The 15297-nt window shown below is 39.4% G+C and overlaps 1 long non-coding RNA gene across 7 annotated transcripts in view; it reads right to left on the bottom strand.

Annotated features, from left to right (window-relative positions):
* The window catches only part of LOC149127058 (uncharacterized), a 692486-nt gene extending 677205 nt beyond the window's left edge, over positions 1 to 15281 (bottom strand). For all 7 annotated transcript variants that reach the window (XR_016232531.1, XR_016232533.1, XR_016232532.1 and 4 more), the window contains exon 1: positions 15220 to 15281. This is a non-coding gene — a long non-coding RNA (uncharacterized LOC149127058). The remainder of the gene's footprint in view (positions 1 to 15219) is intronic.
* Between the last annotated feature and the right edge of the window lie 16 nt (positions 15282 to 15297).

Raw genomic sequence — 15297 nt, forward strand, 5'->3', positions numbered from 1 at the left:
GTATAGTGGTTATAATCATTTTAATACTTTTGTCTTTCAGCTATTATTCTAGTTAAAAGTGATTTACATGCCCCCATTACAGTATTAGGATATTCTGAATTTGACTATATACCAAGCTTTACCAGTAAGTTTTATATTTCATATATGTTCATGTTACCAATTAGCATCTTTTCACATCAACTTGTAAAACTTTCTTAGTATTTCTTATAACACAGGTCTTGTGATAATGAACTCCTTAGTATCTGTTCATCTGTAAACGCCCTTTTTCTCTTTTATTTATGAAGAACAGCTTTGCCAGAAATAAGCTTCTTGATTGGCAATTTTTCTTCTTTCTTTACCTCACTCTCTCCTAGCCTGTATGGTTTCTTCAGGAATCCACTGATAATATTATGGAGGTCCCTTATTTGTGACAAGTTTCTTTTCTCTTTCTGCTTTCAAATTTCTCTTTGTCTTTGATTTATGATCATTTGATTATAATGTGTCTTGGTGCAATCTTCTTTGGGTTGTTTGTATTTGGGGACCTTTGAACCTCATGACCTGAAGTCCAAATCCTTCCCAAGATTTGGGAAGTTTTTTGTCATTATTTCTTTGAATTATCTTTCCCCTTTCTCACTCTCTCTTCTTTTGTAATTCTCAGGATGAATTTGATTTACGTGATGGTTCTGCTGTGGACTCAATTTGATTAAATTTTAATTTAAAAATTATTAGTTTTCATTTTTTGGAAGACAGAGATCTTCCTTCAGTGGTTCACACCTCAAATGCCCATAATAGCCAGTGTTGGACCAGATTGAAGCCATGATCCTAAAACCCCAACCAAATCCCCCAAATGAGTGCAGGGACCCAACTGCTGGAGCCATCACTATTGCCTCCTACATTAACAGGAAGCTGGATTGGAAGCAGAGCCAGGACTCACACACAGGCATTCCAATGTGGAATGTGGGCAACCCAAGCACCATCTTAACCACTGCCCACAACACTTGTCCCTCATTTTAAATGTGTTTTATTTTTTCTTCTCTGCCTGAATAATTTCCAAATCACTTGTATTGGGGTTTACAGATTCTTTCTTCTGCTTTATTGAGTAAGCCACTGAAGTTCTCAAAGACATTTTGCATTTGTTAATTGTATTCTTCAAGTCCAGAATTTTTACTTTTTATTTTTATATTCTTATTGAAATTCTCACTTTGTGCAGTTATTGTTGTCCAGATTTTTCTCAAGTTGTCTACCTGTGTTCTCTTGTTGCTCACTAGAACAAGAACAACTATTTTGAATTCTGCATCAGGTAATGTACAGACTTTTATTTCTCTGTGGTTAGCTACTGAAAAGTAGTATTCCTTTGGCGCAATCATGTTTCTGACTGTGGTGTGTGTGTGTGTGTATGTGTGTGTGTATGTGTGTGTGTGTGTGTGTTCCTTGAAGTCTTTCTTTGCTGTCTTTACATATGAATAAGTCACCTCTTTCAATCTCTACTTACTGACTTCAAAAGAGAAAGACTCATCAATCTTCCTGACTAGAGCTTTTGGAAATCCCTTAGAGTCTTCCTATGGACTCTGCTAGTTACCTTTAAGGGAAGTTTTAGGATTGTATAACTTCTCTCAGTCTTACAAAAAAATAGGTCTGTTGATGATTGCTTCCCATTTATTTTCCCTAGGGCAATGCTCTGAAGTGTTCAAGATTTAGTACCTTATCTCAATCAGAATCAAGCTGGATGTCTGTGTTTGCTTGTGGCCCATGGGTGCCATCTGTGGGACATGCATGGGGTGCCAGCTGGAGGTCAGGAAAGGCACGTATACCACTTGTGCTGCATATGGGCTAACTGAGAGGCCAAAGGTGATACACTCGATGAGGCTCATGGGCAGGCTGCTTGGAGTCTCTGAGGTAATTAGTAGTAAGCATGACCCTTTGTTGAGTTCCCTGGCCCATTTGATAGGAGCACCTTCCCCTTAGACCTAACCCTATCCGCTCACAGACTACTCAGCCAAGACCAATTTCTCAGTGTTCTGGCAAATGTAAGAAATATGTGAGCCTCTTGAGCAGCATCCCAAGCCAGGGACTCACAACAGTCTCACTTTCCCCTTAGGGAGAAATCAGGGCCAAGGAGTCTGTTTCGGCACTGAATTGTACTGTCTTGGGGAAGGGTGATGTGGGTAAAGTGAAACATTTTGTTACCACCTTCAATACATCTATTCTCAGTTTTTGTTTTTGTTTTGTTTTGTTTTGTTTGCTCCAATAGATTAGGAAGATCTCTCTGCTTGACTCTGGCACTCACACAAAAGTACTTTAATCTGTGGGTGACTGATAACACTGACATTTCTGTAAAAAATGAGGGATGAAAACTCAAATTCTTTCATCTCTATGACATTATTCCTAACTGATTTTTAATACCACTATGATTCCATTTTCACTTATCAAAGTCGAGGTTAGCTTGAAAAAAATTTCTGTAGAATAATTCTATTAACAAGAAAATTTAGGAACTGTAAGAATTTGGAGAACTGTAAGTCCAACCCCTCACTTTACACATAATGTAGCTTGGAGGCATAAGGACAACTTTTCCAAGGTTGCCAAATAAATCATGGGAAGAGGAGATGGAGAACCTAGATCTAATCACTTCATCCACTGAAAAATACTGAGCATTGTGAAAATACCTCTTAATGATAGTGATGCTTTAACTCAACAGCCTATTGTTCTTAAATTGATTCCTGGGCACTGTTCTTGCTACATTCTTTAAGCACAAAGAAAAGCAGCATACTGTTCTGGATTTATACAATCAGATCTGAGGACTGACATTATTGTAATTGCTTAGTCCTTGAGTCAATTGGCAGTGCATCAACCATTAAAATCAAAATCATGTAAGGCTGCAGGAAGATCTTGGCAAAGCATAAATGCATGTAGGAAGAAAAGTCAAATTTGAACCTATCAACCTTGGCAGTTTTCCTTTAAGAGAGCAAAAAAGAGTCTCAGTGGCCACGGAAATTAAAACTGTGTCCTAAATGAACGAGAGGTGTTGCAGATAAGAGAGGTTGAGAAAAGAATAACAAGTAGTTGAAGCCTCTATATTCCAATCAGGATTTTAAAGATATTTTTGGGATTCCATGTAACAGATGAAGCATTGGAATGAATAAGAACAAACTATAAGAATAATTCTATTCTTTTCCTAGACTCAGACCAATCAGTGTGGTAGTGCATAATTTATATTTAAATGTAAATTTCAAAACTAATTATAATTTCCAAATAGCAGAGAGTAATTCGGTTAGAATCACAATCAAAAGAAAGATTCATTCAGTTTGCTTAAATGTTTTTTGAAAACAGGGTAAAATACAAAGTCCACATTGGTCATAGGTCTCAGAGGATCTCATGAACTTCTAATGAACATTCAAATTAATTCATCAGATTTCTGATTGAACCAGAATCCTCAGGCTTCATTCTGAAGTTGTTCCAATGAATTACAGAATACCCAGAACCAACCTTTTCCCATAGAACTCCTCTCCAGGAGGCCAACAGACAATATTTTATACTCTGGTTTTCTTCACCAGGCATCTTACACCTGTCCTTATAATTCCCGTATACCACATTGTATTATGAACTAAACCTCAATTTTCTCTCCCACTATAAGGACCACGAGTCCCAGTATTTTGGTTATGTAGATAAGATCTTCATTTCTTGACACAAAAGTGAATCCATAAGGCCATTTTAGAGGGCTCACAAATTTTTAAAGCAGGCATACAATTTTGCATTAAAAATGAGTTTCTTATTCACATCATGTAGCAATTTCTTGGAAAGGGGATCATTAACTTTTTTAAAAAAGATTTTGAAACACACAGTTACAGAGAAATGGGGAGACAAAGAGAGACAGAGAGACAGAGAGGGGGAGAGAGAGATCTCCCACCTGCTGGCTCACCCTTCAAATGGCCAAAAAGGCCAGAGCTGGGCCGATTTGAAGCCAGGAGCCAGGAGCTTCTTTCAGGTCTCCCATGTGGGTGCAGGGACCCAAGCACTTGGGCCATCCTCTACTGCTTTCCCAAGCACATTAGCAGGGAGCTGGATTGGAAGTGGAGCAGCAGGGACTCGAACCCCAGTGCCCATATGGGATGCTTTACCTGCTACGCCATAGCATTGGCCCCAATCATTAACTTTGTTATCATTACTTTGCTTTTAAAGGGAACTAGTAATCAGCTGGAAATATTTAGTTCATTTTCATACAACAAGTTCTTGTTTGTACATGAAGGATAGCAAATTCAGGGACAGTTCTGGTATATCACTGCTACTCAGGCAGGCAAGAGTGGCCAGTGATACCCAAAATTCACATATTTTCTTTGGGAAGTTGATTATGTTTTCTTTCTTTTTTATTTTTAAATTTATATGCCTAACAAAAACAAGCACAGCTCTCATTGATCTCAATTACATTGTCATAGACCAAATTGTGACCATCTCAAAATTCTTACAGTGAAGGCCTAACCACCAATGTGACTATATTTGGACATAGCACCTTTAAAGAAGTAAGTAAGGGGGCATGAGCAGTGGCATAGCAGGTAAAGCCGCCACTATATGGGCGGCAGTTTGAGTCCTAGCTGCTCCACTTCCTATCCAACTCTTAGCTATGGCCTGAGAAAACAGTAGAAGATAGCCCAAGTAATAGGGCCCCTACACCCACATGAGAGACCCAGATGAAGCTCCTGGCTCCTGCCTTTTGATCACCCCAGCCCTGGCTGTTGTAACCATTTAGGGAGTGAACCAGTAGATGGAAGACCCCTCTATCTCCACCCCTCCCCAGCCCTGCCCCTCTCTGCCTTTGCCTCTGTAATTCTGCCTTTCAAGTAAATAAATAAATATTTTTTAAAAATAAAAAGCAAAGAAATAAAAACTGAAATAGAAAAATCCACAATTAGAGTGAAATATTTTAACATACTTCTCTTGTGATCTTATAGAACAAATAGGTAGATTATAGAATTTCACAGTTACCAAGCAATCTAACAATACATACCAAACAATGGCCGAGTATCCTTCCTAAATATCCTTCCTAAATACATATGAAATATTTATTAAAAGTGACCACATTCTGAGCCATAAAGCTGATTACAAGAAATTTCCAAAAAATCAAATAATATAGAATGTTTCCTAACCATGTTGAAATTAAGCTAGAAATCAACTGAAAAAATAGTATCTTAAAAGTCACATGTAAGAAAAAAAAAGTCATGTATAAAACTGACACAGCAAAGGAATAGCTTAAATTGAATTGAATGATAATGAGAATACTATAAATCAAAATTGTGGAATACTCCAAATGCAATGCTTGGAGGGAAATTTATGGTCTTAAATTAATACATTAGAAAATGGGTAAGGCTCAAAATTAATCAGTCAAGTTAATATCTCAAGAAGTTAGAAAATAAAAGAACCAAATATTTATAGACCCAAAATAGAACAAGGAAATAGCAAAAATATGAGTGGAAATTAGCTAAAGCAAAAGCAAACAAAGAATAGTGAAGATAAATCCAGTTTTGGATCCTCTAAAAAGTGGCTTAAACTGATATATCTAAAAAAAAAAAAAAAGACTGATCAAGATATATGGAAAAGGACATACTAACGCAGCCACTGCAAAGATATTAAAAGAATATCTTACACTAAGTTTAAAAATTTGTTAAATGGGGGTATGGCGGAGGAACCAGTGATGTGGCATAGTGGGTAAAGCCGCCAACTGCAGTGCTGACATCCCATATGGCACCAGTTCGTGTCCCAGCTGCTCCACTTCAGATCCAGTTCCCTGCTAATGCACCTGGGAAAGCAGCAAAAGATGGCCCAAGTCCTTGGGTCCCTGCTACCCACATGGGAGACCCGGAAGAAGCTCCTGACTCCTGGCTTCGGATCAGCTCATCTCTGGCCATTGTGGCCATTTTGGGGAGTGAACCAGTGGATAGAAGACTTTCTCTCTCTTTCTTTCTCTCTTTCTGTCTCCATAACTCTGCCTTTCAAATACATAAAATAAATCTTTAAAAAAATGTTAAAAGGTAAAATTTCTACAAAACCTATTACTTACCAAGGAGAAACAGAAAATGTCAACACTCCATAACTATTAAGGAAATTAAATCTATAATTAAAACCTTCCCCTAAAGAAAACCTAAGTCCAGAGGTCTTCATTGGTAAAGTCTACCAAACTCTTGAAGGAAAAACGACATCCATTTTTCACACATGCTTTCACAGGTTATTAAAAAAGGAATTATTTTCCTATGGCTTCTATAACAAATTATCATAAATTGAGTGGCCTTAATAGAAATTTATTCTTTCACAGTTATGGAGACCAGAAGTCCAATATCAGGTGCATGGGTCAGAAATCAAGGTGTTGGCAGGGCTGTTCAATCTCTAAAGGCTTTAGGGAAGATTTTTTTTCTTTGCCTCTTGCAGCCAGCATTTTTTTTTTTTGATGCCACATCACTCTAATTTCTATTGCTATGTTCATATTGCCTTCCCTTCTAGGTGTAAAATCTCCCTCTGCCTTTTTCTCATACAGACACTTGTGATGGTATTTAGGGCCCACCCAAACAGTCTCCCATGCAAGATCCCTAACTTATACACAATCTGTAAAAACCCCTTTCTGAAAAGAAGTAACATTCACTTGTTTTAGGGATATCCTTTGGGTGAGCATTTTTCTATTCTGCCATACTTCCCATATTCATTTTATGATACCAGGATAACACTGAGACCAAGACTTGAAAATGACATTATGAGAAAGGTAAATTGTAGGTCAATGCCACACATGAACATAGATATAAACCCTAAATAAAATATTAGCAAACTAAATCCAGCAATACTTAATAAGAAAAAATAGAATATTATCAAGTTGAGAAATGTAGAATTGCCCTAACATTAAAAATCAATGTAATTCTCTACATGAACGTTAACAGAAAAGAGGAAAAAAATAGAAACATATGCTTTTGTCTTCAACAAAGGAGAAGAGTTGTTTAGATGTCACCTTGCTCTGTAATTTTTTCCCTGAGGAAATATAATGAAAGGGCTTATAATGCCTCACATCCTCCTCCAGCACCTTCTTTGAATAGCAGACCATTGGACCTGTGATGCTTGAAAGCATCCCCTCTACCAACCACCTATAATTTCCAAGCAAGCCATGGTAACTGGAGCCCAGAGTTAATTTGATGACTGAAGAGTCTCATCTTTAGGTAAATGACCTAAAGGTCGTTATATGGTAGGTTATACCTAGGTTGTTTTATCAGGAAAAAGGAACATGTCAAAATTTTCTCACTGGTCTCTGATTTTGGTGACAAAATCTCCAGCTCATTGAAATCAAATAAAATCAATGTACAATGTAGTTCCGAAAATACAGTACAGTAGTTTTTTTTTTTTTTAAGATTTATTTTATTTATTTGACAGAGTTACAGAGAGGTAGCGACAGAGAGAGAGATCTTCCATCTGCTGGTTCACTCCCCAGATGGCTGCAATGGCCAGAGCTGCGCCTATCCGAAGCCAGGAGCCAGGAGCTTCTTTTGGGTCTCCCACGCGGGTGCAGGAGTCCAAGGTCTTGGACCATCTTCTACTGTTATCCCAGGCCATAGCAGAGAGCTGGATCGGAAGAGGAGCAGCCAGGACTAGAACCAGCACCCATATGGGATGCCAGAGCCTCAGGCCAGGGCTTTAACCTGCTGTGCCACAGCGCCGGCCCCACAGTAGTTCTTAATCTCAAGCGTATACCAGGTACAATTTGACAAGCTACTCAAACCTTTGCTCTACCCTCAGAAAGTCATCAGTAAAGGAAGACACTATTGAGATAGAAAGATGCCATATTCCTCATTTGTATTATTTGTGTATTGTAGTGGGGAAAAAAAATCAGGATCTCTCTTTTCACCAGATATTTCTGGACCTTATTAAATAAACCAAGTTAATGTTCATGCATTTATGTTTATTGTTATATAATAAATTATATAAATGTTTTGACTTAAAGTAACACTTATCATCTCACAGTTTCTATTGGTCAAAAGTCTAGGCATAGTGTAACTGGATTCTCTGCTTAGGATCTCACAAGGCTGAAATATGCGAGCAAGGGCTGCTATCCTGTCAGAGGCTTGGCGGGGGGGGGCTCTTCCAAATTCATTCACGTTGTCAGAATTCAGTTCCTTGCAGCTGTAGTGCTAGAGTCATGATTTTCTTACTGGCTGTCAGCTCGTTGAGGTCTGACATCAAGTGTTAGCCATAAGGCACACTCTCACAACATGACAGCTTACATCCTCAAAGCAAGCAGTAGAATCTTACTTTAGTCTGTTACAATGTTGTATTCCAAAAAATAATATAACTACAATAGTGAATGTTGCATTACCTTTACCGTAATATATAATCCAATTGAGGAAGAATATCTCATCATCGCCATAGTTCCAGCTCACACCCAAAGTGATGGGAGCATACAGAAGTTGTACACCAGTAGGTGAGAATCTTGGGAACTATCATATGATATGGCTATGACAAAGGATATTTCAGAAAGGGAGAGAAAATGAAAGAATGGGAGAAACCGTGAATGGGCAATGTGACAGAAAGAAGAGAATGAAATAGCTTGAGGAGTGGTGGCAAGAAGAAAAAGAGGTGAGCAAACAGCATTTGGAGAGAATTGAGAGCGTTATAGGAGTTTTGCCTGGCAACAAATTTTGTGTGAGGCAGACTTTAAGAAAGATGTAGATCATTTAGCTGACAGAGATGGAATGGGGGGAAGGACATTTGGAAAGGGGAAAATGATTTGGCTAAAAAAGCCCAGAGACAGTTGACTTCAGAGAACATTGGGAAAACAGCAATGACAAAACCCATTTGACAGGAAGACTACAAGGTTTATGAAGGGGAGAAGTAGAAGGGAAGTCTGGAAGAGTTGATTGTGGTGGTAGGGAAAGGATTCCAAGGATCTTTTCCAGTGGCTTCTCAAAGATTCCAATAATGAGAGTAAAGATGATTTTTCACAGTAGAGCACTGTAGTAACTAATGGCTTTATTCTGGCCACAAAGTAACTACAAAAGTAATGTACATCCCCCTACCTTTAGCCTAAGACAAACTGAAACTCCTAAACTGGTGTTGAAAGAGATCTCAATTTATCATTGCTCATTGCCCCAACCGTCTAGCTCCCTGAAAATGTGATTTAAAAAGGAACTTCAGACAGACCCTCCAGTATATCTTTGTTTCACAATGACATTATGCTATTAATGCACGACACTATATTATTAATAATATTCACCAACACATCTCAGGTCCACTATTTTACTCGCAGTTAGTGGCAATCTGCAGCAATCAAATAATTGTGCTTGTCTGAATGGCCCGGCCAAAAGATGCACTTACACAGATTATTCTATTGGTCAGTTCCATTTGTTGACAGCTCAGCAGGGAGGGCTAGATTTTTTCAATGCACAAAGCTAATGTATACAATTGGAACCCTTGCCAGGGAAGGGCAAAAAGGACAGAGAAAGACAATTGGCAAAGATATGCCAAGATGGAATGAAATGGAGAGTCAGCTGGGAAACCTCCATTTGGGAGAAGGATTCTGGGCTATCCCAATTATCAGACTTCTTCTGAAATCCTCAGTGCCTCCGGCTCTGTACCTCACAGCCAGAAAAATGTGATTCCTAGATGCTGTCACTCTGGTGAAACATACTCTGACCAACCCAACATCCACTTGCTTTGAACTTAGTAAGAACAATAGTTCTTAGAAAGGAAAGTAAAAAGTCAAATTAAAACAGATGCAATGAGAAAAAAATGAAACAAGTTAAATAAAAGGTAGAGAAAATCACAAGAGAAATTATTGTGAATTATTTTATAATGACACAGGGCAGGGTGGGGTCAATTGAATTGGGTATAGAAAGGTATAACTGGAGAAAAGATAGCTGAACTCTGGACCTTCCCTTCTGGCTTCTCATCATCTCCTTCTCTTCCCTAGTGGTTCTCATATGATTTCACCTGGGCCCATCCTCAATGTCTCTTGCTCTAAATCTCTTCTTTCTTCCCTCCTTTTTGTAACCCAATTAAAATCTTTTATTAGTTATAAGACCAAATAGATCTCTTAAAACACTTCACAGAGGAGTCTGTTGATCAAAGCTCAGTAACTCCTTTTGTCTCTTCTTTTTCTCTTTTCCTCCAATCTCCTGACAATCTACTATTAGGATTTCATCCTATTGTCCCCTATTTAAATACAGTCATAGTTCAGTATGATCACTTTCATTTACCAAGAATATTCCAGTGTAAATAAAGGACAAAGGACAAATAAAAATAGAAGGTAAGGAAATATACCTCTTAATGGCCATTTATGTTTAAGTAAAGAGCTTTTACGTATAGCATTATGTGAGTAGATACCTACAAAAAATTCCCTGGGAGGTGGGAGTTGTAGCACAGCAGGTTAAGCCACAACTTGAGATTCTCACATTTCTTATCAGAGTGCTGGTTCCAGTCCTAGCTCTTCCATGCTTTTGATACAGCTTTCTGCTAATACACTTGGTAGGTAGCAGATAATGGCTCAAGTGCTTCGGCCCCTACCACCCATGTGGGAGACCCAGATGGAGTTCCAGGATCCTTGCTTCAGCTTGGCCTAGCTCTGGTTGTTGTTAGAATTTGGTGAATGAACTGGAAGAGTAAAGTTCTCTGTGTCACTCTTTCAAAAAAAAATTAACAAATCTTAAAATAAAAAAAAAAGGTTCCTGTGCTTAATGGTTTTTAGTTTAGGAAGTTAGAGTTCATAAATCCAGATCTGCAATGAGCTTTAAAAACAATGTTAAGAGGCCGGCGCCGCGGCTCACTAGGCTAATCCTCCGCCTAGCGGCGCCGGCACACCGGGTTCTAGTCCCGGTCGGGGCGACGGATTCTGTCCCGGTTGCCCCTCTTCCAAGCCAGCCCTCTGCTGTGGCCAGGGAGTGCAGTGGAGGATGGCCCAGGTGCTTGGGCCCTGCACCCCATGGGAGACCAGGAAAAGCACCTGGCTCCTGGCTCCTGCCATCGGATCAGCGCGGTGCGCCGGCCGCGGCGGCCATTGGAGGGTGAACCAACGGCAAAGGAAGACCTTTCTCTCTGTCTCTCTCTCTCACTGTCCACTCTGCCTGTGGAAAAAAAAAAAAAAAAAAAAAAAAAAAAAAAAAAAACAATGTTAAGAAAACAGAGGTAAAGGCAATTCTAAAACTGTCTCATTTTATGATTTCAATCTTATACATATCTGGAAAACAAACAATATAGGTAAGTGATTATTAGGACGTTAGAAAATTCAGTCAACCACTCTGAGGCCCATTTTTCTCATTTCTTTTTAAAGATTATTTATTTCTGGGAGAGGGTGAGGGTGAGGGCGAGGGCAAAGGCAGGACCAAGTGGAAGCTCCATCTGGATCTCCCACTTGGGTGGTAGGGGCCCAAGTACTTGGGCCGTCTTCTGCTGCCTTCCCAGGAGCATTAGCAGGGAACCGGATGGGAAGTGGAGCGGCTGGGACTCAAACCATCACTCCAGTATGCTATGCGTCACAACGCCCACCCCTAGTTTCATCATTTCTAAAACAAGTCTACTAAGGGAAAGATTGGTGTCTTCATTTTCTTTTTGTCGAATTTTTCCCTTTATAGAAGCATATCCATAGCATGTAAACAGGAAGTTATTTCTTCCATTTAAAAAACAAACTAGGGGCCAGTGCTGTGGCATAGTGGGTAAAGCCTCTGCCTGTAGAGCCAGCATCCCTTATGGGTCTGGTTCAAGTCCTGGTTACTCCACTTCTGATCGAGCTCTCTGGTGTGGCCTGTGAAAGCAGCAAAAGATGGCCCAAGCCCTTGGGTCCCTGTACCCATGTGGGAGACCCAAAGAAACTCCTGGCTCTTGGCTTTGTATCAGTGCAGCTCTGGCCCTTGCAGCTGTCTAGAGAGTGAACCAGTAGATGGAAGACCTCTCTCTCTTCTCTCTCTCTCTCTTTCCCTCTCTCTCTGCCTCTGCCTCTATTTAACTCTGGCTTTCAAATAAATAAATAAATCTTTTTTACAAAAACTAAAAAAAACTCTTTTTATACTGCTTTCTCATCTACATACTGCCATTTCTCTAATTCCACTTCTCTCACAATTTCTTTAAAGGCATATTTTACAATCTATATCTCCACTTTTTCCTCCTGTGCTCTCTTGAGCAGATTCTAATCAGACTTTTATACTATAATGCCACAAAAATTTTTCACATCCATATTACCAATGATTTCCAGCAGTCAATTTGCAGTTGTTCATTTATTTGACTATTAGCAGCAATTGACACAGTTAAATCACTCCTTCCTCCACTGAACACTTTCTTCACTTGACTTCCAGGACAACACATTCATCTGGTTTCTGTCCATGCATTTTCAGGCTAATTTTCCAGCTTTTCGCTACCTTCTCAAATTCCAAACACAGAAGTATCCTAAAAGAGATCTTCATTCCTCTTCTTTTTCACTCCACACATGCAATGGATGACTTCATTTGTTAGATGGTCTTGAAGACTGTCCATGGGCTGATGATCCCAAGATCTTGTCTTTACTCATAAGTTTAAGGAATAAGATCTCTGTCTTGACATCAGACTTGTAGATTCAACTGTCTACCTGACAACACCACTAGGATATCTAGCTGGGAGCTTATTATAACAAAAACCATTTGTTCTCAGCTTACTCTTCTGGAAGTCTTTCTAGTTCTACTAAGTGGCAACTCCATCCTTTCTCCTGCTCAGGACTACAGCTTTGGAATCACTATTGACTCCTTTCTTTCTCTCACCCACTGGATCAAACCCATCAGCAAACTCCATAAGCCACATCTTCAAAATATATGCAGGAATCCAGTTACTTTATCTCCACTGGTACCATCATCTCTCACTTTATTATTGCAGGGTCCTCTTAGAAAAATAATCATCCCTATTGGAAACAGATGGTGCAGTACCTTAGTCTGTTTGGGTTGCTACAACAAAATTCTATAGAGTGGGTGACATATAAACAGAAGAAATTTATTTTTCATAGTTCTGGATGCTGGGAAATTCCAAGATCAAGGTGCTGGCAGATTTAGTATCTAGTAAAGGCTTGTTTCCTCACTCTGGGATCAAGGCAGATTCTACGTCTGACTCGGGGATAATGCATTCTCATTGTGTCCTCGTGTGTTAGAAAAGATTTTCTCTGGGGCCTCTTTTTTTAAGATTTATTTATTTATTTATTGGAAAGGCAGAGTCACAGAGAGGCAAAGGAAGAGAGAGAGGTCTTCCATCTGCTGGTTCATTCCCCAAATGGCTACAACAGCTGGAGCTGGGCTGATCAGGAGCCAGGAGCCAGGAGTTTCTTCTGTGTCTCCCAAGCGGGTGCAGGGGCCCAAGGACTTGGGCCATCTTCTACTGCTTTCCCAGGCCATAATAGAGAGCTGGATCAGAAGTGGAGCAGCCAGGGCTCAAACTGGTGCCCACAGGGGATGCCGACACTGCAGGCGGCAGCTTTACCCGCTACACCACAGTGCCAGTGGGGCCTATTTTATGAGAGTATTAATCACATTCATAATGGCTCTGCCTTCATAACATGATTGCACCCAAGGCACCATCTTCTAATACCATCACATTGGCAATTAGGTTTCAATATATCAATTTGGGGGATTGGAGGACAAAACCAGATCACAGCCAAACAGAAAATTTAACAAATGGACTGTGTACAAAGGTGTGGGCAGCATTAAGGGAAACTGATGAACAATGGTCAAATGCTCTGTATCTAGCAAGGCAAGCAGGGTTCAATAAACTCGTTACTACTGTTAGACTGAAGGAGCAAGAGGTGGCAGCAATTCCCAGAACGTACACATATGCAGAAGCTGTATTCTTCAGTGGACAAATTGATCCTATGGCAACCATCAGTCAGAGAAATGGAGAAATAAAGATTATGAACCCACTTTCCTTCTGCCTTCTGATCTATTGCTCATAGACCTAACCGAACACAAGCCACAATATAAGAGAGCTCTCTGATGCAGACCATTAAGGTCAGCCTTCTAACCTCTTGTACCCCTAAGGTGCACATAACAGGGAAGAAGAAGGTAGATAGAGGATTTAGAGGGGAAATAAAATGTGTTGACAAAATATTTCATCTGCAAAACAAAAATAAATACTACCGTAATGGAGTAAAATGAAATAAACTACATAAAGCATTTTGTACAATTTCTGGCATATAACTTTCAGTGGTGATAGTGGTAGGGAATGCTTATTTGCCTAGCATCATATTTCCAAGTGTGGCTTTTTGTCCAGTAATGCTTTCCAAACTTCAAGTCATCACCAATTAGTGGGTCATGAACTAAATAGATTTCCAAACATTTGAGAAAGATATATACATTTAAGGCTACTGTCCTAGTGCTGGATATCACTTTAAATCATGTGTTGAGAACAAATAACATCACAAAAGTCTTAAGGTTAGAAGAACTCTTGAAGGTCCAAATATAAACTGCTTTTATAGATGAAGAAAAGAAAGCCAATAAATTTTTATATTTGTCAAAAAAAAAAAAAACAACCAATTCATTCAAGCAGAACTGCACTACAGATTTTTGATACTTTGTGAACTCTAAATTTATTTTAATTATACAAATACTGCACTGTCAAACTTTCATTATTGCCTCCTTTATGTTTTTCTTCTCAAGCATTTATATAAAAATTATTTGAAAATGTTGCTCTGTTAAGAACAAAAATCAAACATCTACTTTCTATTTTAGGGGGAAGGAAAGAAATTTTAAGTACCAATATTCCGTTGTAGGATTTAACAACTCCTTAAACAGAATATTAACTATGAAGTGGTAATTAGCAGAAAGCCCTATCAAGTCGCACCTTTAAATAAAGTTCTTTTAAATAAAAGGATGTCATCGACACCCCCTGAAATGTGTCGTTTGTTCGTTTGGCTTTCTGCGATGTTTTCTGGTTTACTACAGTGAGTTGCTATGGTACGAGTACTTGCTCGGTTTCATGGTGGAAATCTGTCACAGTATATTTAACTATATTCACTACCCTTGACACTTGCAAGCAAAATAATCTTAAGTGGCCAAGCGAGGCGCTAGGAGGTAAGAAAAGAAAATCGTTTTAAGTAAGGTTGCACTGAATCTATCCGTGTCCTTCCCAGCAAGAACTTCCAAATAGCCACAGCCTGGAGCAAAGGGCAAGACACAGAGAAGCCCCACCCCTACACTCAAGGACCAGGCGATCCGCCCACCCTTCAACCAACCCGAAATCGCAGTCTTTGCCCGCCCACTGCTTGAGCGACCTTACCTCCATCTCCGCTGGTCCTTTTACGTCTTTTACGACAATTTTCCCGGCCTACTTTGCGACCACTTGCTGCCGTATTCC

The sequence above is a fragment of the Oryctolagus cuniculus genome, chromosome 4 (assembly GCF_051225735.1).
Source record: "Oryctolagus cuniculus isolate XC-2025 breed Fujian yellow rabbit chromosome 4, ASM5122573v1, whole genome shotgun sequence".
In the NCBI taxonomy this organism is placed as follows: Eukaryota; Metazoa; Chordata; class Mammalia; order Lagomorpha; family Leporidae; genus Oryctolagus; species Oryctolagus cuniculus.